Source organism: Mandrillus leucophaeus, unplaced genomic scaffold, assembly GCF_000951045.1.
Source record: "Mandrillus leucophaeus isolate KB7577 unplaced genomic scaffold, Mleu.le_1.0 Scaffold267, whole genome shotgun sequence".
Lineage (NCBI taxonomy): Eukaryota > Metazoa > Chordata > Mammalia > Primates > Cercopithecidae > Mandrillus > Mandrillus leucophaeus.
The window spans coordinates 3398184-3410072 of record NW_012102776.1 but is presented as its reverse complement, the minus strand read 5'-3'; the positions used below and the strand labels follow the sequence as shown (position 1 = coordinate 3410072).

Here is an 11889-nt window from a genome sequence, read left to right as displayed (position 1 = left end):
TGGCTGCTGTGAATACACTGTAGTATACTTTTCCACTCTGCTTTGGTTGGTTGTGTGTGCCTGAGCCAGTGCCACGCTGCTTCCTAATGAGCCTTGATGCCTGCTTTTCTCCACAGATATTTTTGGTTCCTATTCATTCATTTAAATTTGAAAATCACATTTTCTAGTTCCAATTTTAAAAAGCTGTGTTGGAAATAGCACAGCATTTTAGATATCTTGGCACCCAGAAACATTTAAGATGTTCCAACTTAAAGAAAATTCTAGGCACTTGTATCACTTGTCCATTGCTACAATACTACTGCGAAACAAACTGTCTCAAAGTGTATAGCGTAAAGGCTTAAAACAGCAACGATGTACTGGATGTACTGTTCTCGCAAGTTCATGGGCCAGCTGGGTGGTTCTGCTAATCTGGGCTGGCTTTACTGTTCTCAGCTGGCTCAGGCAAGTGTCTGTGGCTACCGGATGGGTTGCCTGGGATTGGTTGGTCCAGGATCTACTCATCCTGCGTTGCTCAGCTTATCGTCAAAGCAGACTATCCCCAGGCTTATTGTCATGGTGATAAAAGAGGAAGTAGAAATGGGCAAGCATTTTTTCATGCCTCTGCTTTGTCAAGTTTGCTGTTGCTCCACTGGCAAAGCAAAAGTCACCAGAAAATAGGTGCACTAACAGAAAGTGTGGTTACCGAGAGGTTTTAAAAATTACAGTCACGAATGCAGTCTGCCACACAGTTTTTATCAAGTATTAGTTCTAATTTACATTGTGAATACGTCAATTAAAAATAACTCATTTACAAAGAGCTTTACTCACATTCTGGAGATGAGCAAAACAGAAAAATATGCAGTCCTCAGCAGTGTAACTGCAAACTCGCCAATGTAGTCAATGATGTTTTGATTCACACCTGCAGGTAACAGTACATAATTATTAGAATGATTTCAGTCAAAAGTGCATGAGCGTTTATATCTGAAGCAATACCCAGTTTAGAGGTGTGCTTTGTAATCCCTGATGGAGTAATACAAAACCTTCAGTAGGGTCATTAAGGAATGACACCAATTATTGTAAAATATCTCAGGAAAATGTATGAGGACAAGCCTTATTTACACACCAAAAGTTGTTTTCTCTTACAACCTTACAATATCCTGTGTCTTATTTCTTCTCATAAGAAATTGAGTTACAAATTAGTCTAGAAATTGGCATTCCTGTCCTAGAAAATTCCAAATATGCTTGCCTTAAAGGAGAGGATCTTGTTTTAACCTTTAAATAAAATAAGAAATAATACCACGAAGACTCTCTGCTGGTATTCTTCAGTTTGATCATCTGTACAAAATTTAATTGAAATCCTATTTATTTATGTAGTGTTTTTAAATTGCAATTATTACAGCCATTTACCGTTTACAGGCACTTGCATTGTTTGTTTAAGCTGCAATACTCAGGACAGGTCTAGAAAATTGGTAGCATGAACTTATTGCAGCTTGTATAGTTGAATCTCTTTTTATGCTAATTTTGGAGGATAAAACTAATCCTGGATTATAAGATAATCACATTATATCATCTAGTTATGCTTCTTCAAATATGATTTTAGATGTAGAATGTACAAATGTTTGTAAAAGCCAATGTTGTGATTTTTCTATACATATTCCTTGATTTGAGAACAAGGTTGGAACTTTAAATAAAAAGATAAGGAATTAATATACTTTTAGATTTTCATGTATTATCTAGCTTGTGGGCGAAATATCAAGTGAATTTCAAAGATGTTTCAGTATTAGACATTCATACACATTATGTCATCCAAACCCACACATTTCTGAAAGAGCAAATGTGTATGTCTAACCTCCAGAGATTCTGAAAAAGCTTCTGTCAAATTTAACACCCATTTCAGGAAAACAAAACTCAAAATAGAAATTAGTGGGAACTGTGTATTATAAAATATATGTACACTACATTAGTAAAACCAGAATTTTACTTAATGGGGAAATACTAGAAATATTTTCATTAATACTGAAAACAAGTCAAGACTGCCTATTGTATCTATTAACTTTCAACATTGTACTAGAGGTTTCCTTTAATGTAATTTGAAAAGAAATTGATTTGGAGGTATAAGAACTTGAAAGGAAGTAAAACTGTTTCTATCTGTAGATGATATGATTGTATACCTGAAAAACCTTACAGAAGCAGTGATAAAACTAACTCAAATAATACATGAATTTAATTTAAAAAGCGGAGTATAAAATTACCATAAAATAATATATTACTATACACAATACCTAGACAGTATAATAACAGAAACACTCCATTTATAATAGCAGAATAATAAAATATACAGGAAAAATTTTAACAAAGAATATGTAAAATTTATTTGTGGAAAATGTAATACACTACTGAAACACATAAGAGTAGTTTTAAATAAATGAAAAGACATACCTTGTTTTGAGATGGGATACTCAAAGTCAGATGTCAGTTCACACTAAATTAATTTATCAATTTTTGTATTTTATAAATGTAAAGAATCTCCAAAATTAATACTAAACATAGTTAATGAAACTAAACATGTGGTATTGCACTTCATATGGAAAAATAAGCATGCAAGAATAAAGAACAAAACCCAAAAACCTAAATAGAATAATATACAAAAGAGGACTATCCCTGCCAGACATTAAAATATATTATAAAGCCTCTGTAATTAAAACTGTGGCACAGACACATGAATATATAAATAGACTAGTGGAATAGAATAGAAAGTCTAGAAATAGACTCAGTACATGTGGAATATATGATAAAGGTTGCATCTCAAATCACTAAAGATGAATCTTTTTAAATAAATGAAGTTGAAACCACTGGACAAAGTAAAAAATAAATTAAGCTATATAATACTAGATAAAAACATAGGTGAATTCCTTATTAATCTGAATTTGTATGGAAAAGTTTTATAACTACAACTCAAAATCAGATTTAATAAATGGAAAAACTGACAAATTTTATTTCCTAAATGTAAAAATGTTTTAATGCCTGCCTGTCAAAAATCAATTTAAATAAAGTCAAAAGACCACTGACAAAAAACAACTAAGAGAAAATATTTGCAATATTTATAATAGACAAAGGGATACTTTTACTTATATGTGAAGAATGTTTAAAAATTGAAGGAGAAAAGATTTTTAAAAGCCTGAGAAAAATATGACAAACAAGCATAAACAATTTATATATATATATAAAAAACACATACACATATATACACTCATATAAATATCCCATATTATATATACATACACACATGCAGACACACAAATATATATACACACATAAATGTAGTAAATATATGCATATTTACAATATTGACATTTTTTAAATATAAGTAAACATATTCAACTTAACTCATGAAGAGAAAAACTTAAAGGTATTATGACATACCATTTTTACATATTGGGGTAATGTTTCAGTTATGCAAGATAAAAATTTCATTAAAACTCTGATGCACCATATTGTGCTTACAGTTAGTAGTACTCTACACTTAAAATTTATATAAGTGGGTAGATCTCATATTATGCTGGGATTTAACATTATCTGTATTAAAATAATATGTATATTGTTTACATCACACTCCCTTAGTGAGGCAGTGAGGCAACAGGCGTTCTCATGCATTGCTGGTAGAAATATTGATTGGTACAACTTACGGAGGGGAATTTTGTAATATCTGACCTATATACGCATGCATTTACCTTTTTACACAGCAGTATTTGTCAGAAATTTATTCTGAACATGCAACTCCAACAGTAATGAAAATGTTTATTCACAAGGTATTCATTTCAACATTGTTTATAATTCTGTAACATTGGCAAGATCTAATATGTCCAGATATGAAAGAGCAGTTGAATAAACTACGACATGTCCATAGAGTTCTGTTCACCTGTAAAAGAAAAGAATGAGAAAAAAACCCATGAACTGATGGGGAGTGATTTTCAGGCAAAAGAATGTCTGTCTTAATTATTTTACAAATGAATAGCATGATTTCACCAGAGGGAAAAGAAGGAACTAGCTCAAACAATTTTGAACATATTTCCCCTTAGTCTAATGACAAAAAGAACTTTAAACACATATTGAACTCCTGTATTATTTTAGAGGCTTGGATCAGCAATTCTGAAACTGTTTTCTATTCTTTATGTGATTGAGCGAATATATCCCTACTTTTTGAGGATAACTGGAGGTGGGTTTCTCAGTTTTGGAAGATGTGGTTGCAAATATAGAAAGAAAAAAGTTAGATTGAACCCTGTGCTGTTGGATTTGTATTTGATATATCAGCATGAACTAATGTGTTGAAATATAGATAGCTAGATACAATCTGTTCCCTACCTCTGTCCTCTGAGCATGACACTGTAATAGGAATTAACACACTTAGTACCTAGATTGTGGGTTCTAAAGACCATTCTCTGATAAAATGACCAAAGTTTCTTGGAGAAATTGCTGATTCCAGGGCTGGGGCAAGGAAAGTCAAAGATTATTTTGTGTGCTAAAAGATTAAGAGAAATTATGTGTTCCATATTGCAAGGGTATATTCAAAAAATGATGGGGACATGTCAAAAGATCATGAAGTCCAAGATGTAGGGGCTTCCACCAGCCAAATCTGGGAGAATATCAACATTTGAGATAATATCAACAATTATGATACTGGAGGATAAAGTTAGAATCCATGAGCCCATACTGGGAAGGGTCTTGTTTCAGAAGAAAGTCATCTAATAAATGTAGACGGAATGATGGAATTATAAAAGCATCATTTTTTAGCCATCAGATTAATCATTGATTCAGCCAAGAAACATTCATGGATGCTAAAAGAAATGTGTGAAAGTTTAAGAAGAGTATAATCACATTGTATCACAATAACTTTTAACATGATATTTATTAATTACCAAAGGTAAAACAATTTTAAAGTAGAAAAATGTGGAAGATACCACCTTAACCAAATAATCAAAATAACCTTGCCACTTGTGAGTCTAATGGACAATATGTGACTGCTGAAAATAATGTATTAAAAAGGACACAACAGAATTTCTGTGGTATTCCTGCCGAAAGTGTACATACTGAATCTAATCATGAAGAAACATCAGACAAACCCAAACTGATGATTATTCTAGAAAATAATTGACCTGTACTCTTCAAAGCTGTCTGTGTCGTGAAAGAGAAAGACTCAATAACTCTTTCAGATTAAAAGAGCGTAAAGAGAAATGACATTGCATCTCATAAATACAACGCTTGATCATGGCTTTTTGTTTGCTCTAAAGGACATTATTGGTACAACTTAGACACGGGATACAGTTTGTGACATTGTAGCATCTGTAGATTAGGTAACAGTATTGTATCAATATCAATTTCCTGATTTTAACGATTGCATCCATGGTATGCAAAAGAATTGCTTGCTTTTAGAAAATGCACATTGAAATATTTAGGGGTAAGGGGATATCATGTTTGCAACTTACACTGAAAGAATTCAGAAAAAAATACACACGCAGACAGACACACAGAGGCATATGTGAGAAAGGGAGAGAGAAGAATACAAATAAATGTCATAAAATGTCAAAATCTTGATGAAGGGTATTCATAAATTCTTTTCACTATCCTTGGAATTTTGAAATTACATCCAAATGTGTTATAAAATAATAGATCCACAAATATAAATAGGTATTTTCTCAATGCTCATCAGTGTCTTTAATGAATTAATCAGTATTGGTCAATCCCAATTTAATACCATATGAAATGAAGAAACTATACAATTGCTGTGATAGCTGTTTCTAATTACGTAGCAATTATGTAGTTTATATTTGTGATTAAAAGAAATTCTCAAAATTCTCAAAATTTCATTGTGTACAACAATATTAAACTGGCTGAACACAATGAAATCTTGAGACATCTGTTTTAATCACAAACTACAAAAGCTACATGAAGAGAAGTAGTCACAGCCAAGGAAGAGAATAATCATTAATGTTTGATTGTACTTGAATGGAAATATATTCCCTCATTTGGGGTCATGTATGTGCTTGCTGCCTGCAGTAAGTATTCAAAAAACAAAGCAATTGGGTGGTTGTTCTCATAAAGAACTTTGGAGCCAGACAGATTTAAGTTCAAATCCTGATGCTGTACTTAAACTCTGAAATGGAGACATCAATTTCCACCATATGGGGTGTGGGTGTGGTTTAACAAGATAACCTAAGGAAGCACAGGGTTGCCATTATTATTACTGAATAGAAAGGTGATATGGCCAAAGCAGCTACTTTCTGATCTCATATGTTAAAAACAATTATGTGGGAAAGAAACGTACTCTTTAATGTGTTAACATTTTAAGTCTGTGATAACACTCTATTCCTTTTCACGTTACTGATAAGTCTGTGATAACACTCTATTCCTTTTCATGTAACTGAAATTTTCACTGCAATTTCACATATATAATTCTTTCTTCCCTGCAATGTTATTAGCATTATCCCCATGGAACCACCAAAGAAATAAAGCAAAAGTGTTTTAATTAACTCAGGTTTAATACATTTTTCTTATCTGCCATTGCTGCAAATACTAGATGAGCATAACTGCTCTATGTACTCAGAATCTTTTAGTTGATCAAAGAAAGTAGTCTACAGGAAATTCAAGACTAGAAATTCATTTAGTTCTCATTAGACCGTGGACTTGAGCAGAGGCCATTTATCTTCCCAAATATCTTAAAATTTCTCTTTTTCTGCCTAAATCTAATACTTTTCGGAATTATCCTGGCTTGAAAAGGAAAATGATGCACTTGGCTGACCTCCTTGTTTTCTTGGAGTCTTGTTACCTTACTAATGGGAGATCAAGAGATTCTTTATGTTTGGTGTTACTTTGGATAGAAAGGTACATATGTGGGAGATATTATGTGTGTGTTTCATTTGATTGAATTCTAATAGAAAGATTTGCAAATTTGAAGTAAGTTTCCTTCCTTCTTAATATATAGGAAACAAGAAAAATTGCTCACTTCTATCTTATAAAATTGTTCGGTATATTTTTAACGGTTTAATGCTGTCAGAATAATTTTTCAATCCATTAATAAAGATTCAGCAGTTATCTACTGTTTGAAAAGAAATGAGTTTCAAACTATAATTGGGAAATACATCAAGGTCTTGTTTGATCCTGCCTCAAAAAATATTTGTCACACTCCCAAGAATGTCTACATACAGAAATAGCTGCTTTAGTCTCTAGACAGATGTTTGAAACTGTGTATACAATCATGGGAACTGACATGCCACTAATATACACATTTTATTTTAGTCCCAATACATTTATATAGTCAGCACATATTGTGGGGAAAAAACTAAAAGAATGACAAAGTGTTGAGATGAGATTAGTCATCTTCATGTAACAGTCAGCTTTGGCCACCAGCACCTAACACAGTGCTTGGACCATATTTGGTCCACAATAACTATTAGGAGAATTGAAATATATGACTTAAGGTGGAAGAGCAAGTATTTGGAGATATACAAAGCAAATTCTCCTAGAATTTCGTTGTATAAGTACTTTTAGTTAGAGTCTTCAAGAGAAAATAATATTGAAGCTAATTTTCAAAGGCTGAGTGTGATTTGATCGTATGAACTATGCCAGTGCCAGCTGGGATCAATCAGTGATGCCAGTAGGGGCCCAGAGTTTTAAACAGTGACACCAGGGGATTTTATATCACTACCATCTAAGGTATGTTTAAGAATATTCTTGAAATAGCCTCAACATTCCTTTATAAATTCTTAAAATTATAACAGGTATTAAATTATATAAATTATAATAGGTTACACTTTTCTTTATATAGTCTTACCTCTGGGTATCAGGTCAAGGAATTCATTCCCTACCATATAAAAAGATACTTCTCATTACTTGTCTGAAAGCTACTATGACAGTGTTGTGTCCTCTCACTTGGAGACTTTACTGAGTTCCTACATTTCAGATTTTACAGTAATAAAGCCAGACCCAGGGTAAACCCCTGAAAGAAATACATTGTTAGCACTTCTTTATCCATTAAAATATCTGATCGCTTCTAAACTCTACAGATATATATGACAAAACATTCCATCCAAATTAATTCAAATGAGTGATTTCTCAATATTTTTAAAATTTATTTTTATGTCTGTTATAGAGCCCCAGAATAATAATTTTTGGTGATTTTAACAAATCATGGCTTATAATTCCTGTCAGCATATATCAAAAGCTCTGGAAGATGAGGGAGGTATGGCATTCCTCCACGAAAGTTGGTCATTGGTCATTTCCCTCCATTTTTACTATGCCCAGATGCTGCTTCTGCTTTATGTTTCAACAATAAACATACTTTCAACTTTATATCTTGTCAGTATGTGACAATTTGTATATATGACACCAATTTTTGCAAATAAAAATTAAAATATTTTAGTTAACCAACCAGATATTTGATCTAGAATGATTGGAACCATCCAGGTAATTGTATTTCTATCCTTCATTCACTAGTCAGAACGATTTATTTTTCTCATGTCGTCAGTATTTTAAAAATATATGGTAGAGATCCCTTAGAACAGACTATAAAATGTATTCAGCATTTTAGCAAAGTTTTGCTGTAGCATACATACAAGGTATAATATTCAGAGAAGTAAATACTGTGTTTTCAAATGATTCAAGGGCAGTTTTTCACAGCACCTTGATGAAGGTGGAACAAAGATTACACAAACATTAGAAATGACATTACCTAAAGGTTGAACTTCGAATATTTATTATCATTTTTGAATTTGATGAAGTACTGAATAGCAATGGGGAATTTTCTATTGCCGGTCAATTTTGTGACAGTTTTTTAACAGCCAATTTTTAAAAAGCTATTTTAAGAAGTTTTATATTCTATTCTTATTTTATTTATATTTATTTGCCAGTAACTGTTAGGTCAATTCTTTATATGAAGTAAATGTTTATAAGTAGTTTAAAATTCCATGCTCCCTAGTAAAAAAATTTTTAAGACTAAAAATTTTCAAGAAAATCCAAACCTTTAGTAAGGCATGAGGTTAGGGTAATAGTTTGCTGAAGCTGAATAACTTAAAGAAATACATATTTGAAGTCTAGAATAGAATAGAAATAGTAATTGTATTAGTCAGGGTTCTCTAAAGGGACAGAAAAATAGGATATATATATATATATATAAAGGGGAGTTTATTAAGGAGTATTAACTCACACGATCACAAAGTGAGGTCCTACAATAGGCTGTCTGGAAGATGAGGAGCAAGGCCAGTCCGAGTCCCAAAGCTGAAGAACTTGGAGTCTGACGTTCGAGGGCAGAAAGCATCCAGCACAGGAGAAAGATGTAGGCTTGGAGGCTAAGCCAGTCTATCTCTCAAGGTTCTTCTGCGTCGTTTTATTCTGGCCATGCTCACAGCTGATTACATTCTGCTTACCCAGATTGAGGGTGGGTCTGCCTTTCCCACTCCACTGACTTAAATGTTGATCTCCTTTGGCAACACCCTCACAGACACACCCAGGAACAATACTTTGCATCTTTCAATCCCATCAAGTTGACACTCAATATTAACCATCACAGTAGTCTGGTGACTGTATTTTTGTATTAACTACATATTGTTAATTTGCAGCATGAACATTTATATATTGTCTCAGTTAGAAGACAAAATCAGAATATGCAATGTCAAAGGAGACATTTATGGAATTAACTGTGAAAGTAGAGTATGACCAAAACATGGCCATTGGTCCAGAGACCTGTCTTTATTTAGAGTGATGTGCCCTCTTCTTCTTTGGTTTCCCTTCTTTCCTTCTTTTCATGTCTCTTTTATTATTTTTTTGCTAGTTTTACTTTATAAAAACAGTATTTCAAATTCATCACAATCCAAAATGCTTTCTTGGAAATGAAACCCCAGTTCTGAAGTACGATTTGACCATCATCTGTGTACTGAATTCACCTTTTGAACATTTTAACTGATTCTGTCTCTGCCTGAGCAAGGGTACTATGAATGCATCTGCCTCACAGAAAGGATAGTTATGTAATTGTTCCCATGTGCTTCTGAAGTGCATTTGGCATCTGTATAAAGAATACTTTGGAAATACAATTTATACAGGATGTTTATCAGCACTTGCACTGGATTTCCTTGTAAGCCCAGTCAATGTATATATCACGTGGGGTGATTTAATAGATAAACCCAACACATCAACATAGTGAGTTTTAGGTGTTGGCTGTGAAGTGTTTGAGCTCAATGAGAAAGAACACATTGTAAAGGCAACAGTATTTTATTTTCTACCTTATAAATACATTGTAAAATCAGCAGTGAAGCTTATATTTTTGGATACTATGAATGTATTTGTACCTACATCACTGACATCATGTGGAAAATCACAAAGTCAGGGTCTGCATGAGGTAGGTTCAGAGTGAAGGCTTTGAAGCCTGATGGGCTCCACCACTTACCATAAAACCCGGAGTTACTCCTGTTTTCTGAATCCTCTCCCTTCTTCCAATGGTCCTCTATCCTCTTCCTTTGCTGATACGGTTCGGTGCTGTGTCCCCACCCAAATCTCATCTCAAATTGTATTCTCCATATGTCAGGGGAGGCATCTCATGGCAGGTGACTGGATCATGAGGGCAGAGTTCCCACACTGTTCTTATTGATAGTGAGTGAGTTCTCACAAGATCTGATGGTTTAAAAGTGTGGCACCTCCCCCATCACTCTCTCTTCCCTGCTGCCATGTAACATATGCCTTGCTTCCCTTTCCCCTTCCATCATGATTATAAGTTTCCTGAGGCCTCCCCAGCCATGTGGCATTGTGGTCAGCTAAATCTCTTTTCTTTATAAATTACTCAGTTTCAGGTAGTTCCTTATAGCTTGTGAAAACGGGCTAATATATCCCCTTGAGGTATACACCTGCTGCTTTCAGGTAACATATAATTTTTGATGGTGCTGAATTTAGTGATTTTAAAAATCCATTCTAATTTTAAAGATGAGAAGTCTATGATTTAATGATGTTCTCAGGATAACCTAATTATTGCAGAACCAAATTAATTCCTCTTCTGCTTGTTTACCAAAGTACATTCTCTCTCTCTCTCTCACACACACACACACACACACACACATATCTAAAACAGCCTCATAGAAGGTAAGATTAATCAGTGAAGGACTCTTACAGAGATTTCCTGTTTTACCTTAATGTTGATGATGATATTGGTATGTATTGCCTGAGTATGTGTATTTGTAGAAAGGCGTCAAAATCTTTTGCTTTAGTAGCAAACTATTTTCCTTACCTCAAAAGCTTGTCCTCATTCTGTACTATTTAGCAGCATAATTGAATTCATGTCTCCCAGTTCTTTCCAAAGCTTGGAGCTTGGGACAATTGCCCTAGTTTACTGGATCTCAGGAGAAGATCCTCAAAGAGTTTATATAACCCAAAAATGTAGAGGTTCAAAATTAGAGGATTTTTTGTTTTATTTTATTGTGGTTCAGAGAAGATAGAGGTTCACAATATTTCAGAGGAATACACAGGAGATAAAATTAATAGCACTGACAGTTACTCTATATTTGTATCTCTAGAGAAGCCTGCATAGCTGATCATCAAATTCATTAGCATATCTGTTGTGGAAAATGGTGATTAATCTGATTAAAGGCATTTTTCTTTTCTTCCCTTAACAAGAATTTTCAAACATCCCCGTTTGTTGCCAGGAAGTAGCTTTGAATTTACTTTTTTTTAACTGCAGCCATTCAGGCAATGTTTGTAGTAGTATAATAATGTATTCTCTTTGTATGTCAATTCTCAATTGGTTTCTACTGCAATAAACTCAAGATTTAAGTGGATGAATAAATATATTGAATTAATATAAATAATTATTCCTAACATATTCTGAGGTATTGAACTGCCATTTGGATATTTTTGCAGCCTAACAAAAAAAAA

The 11889-nt window shown here is 33.4% G+C and overlaps 1 protein-coding gene across 1 annotated transcript in view; it reads left to right on the top strand.

Moving 5' to 3' along the window:
• The window catches only part of PDGFD (platelet derived growth factor D), a gene marked incomplete at its 5' end in the record, with an annotated part of 263054 nt that overhangs the window by 88158 nt on the left and 163007 nt on the right, over nt 1-11889 (top strand). The gene's annotated exons all lie outside the window — the stretch shown is intronic.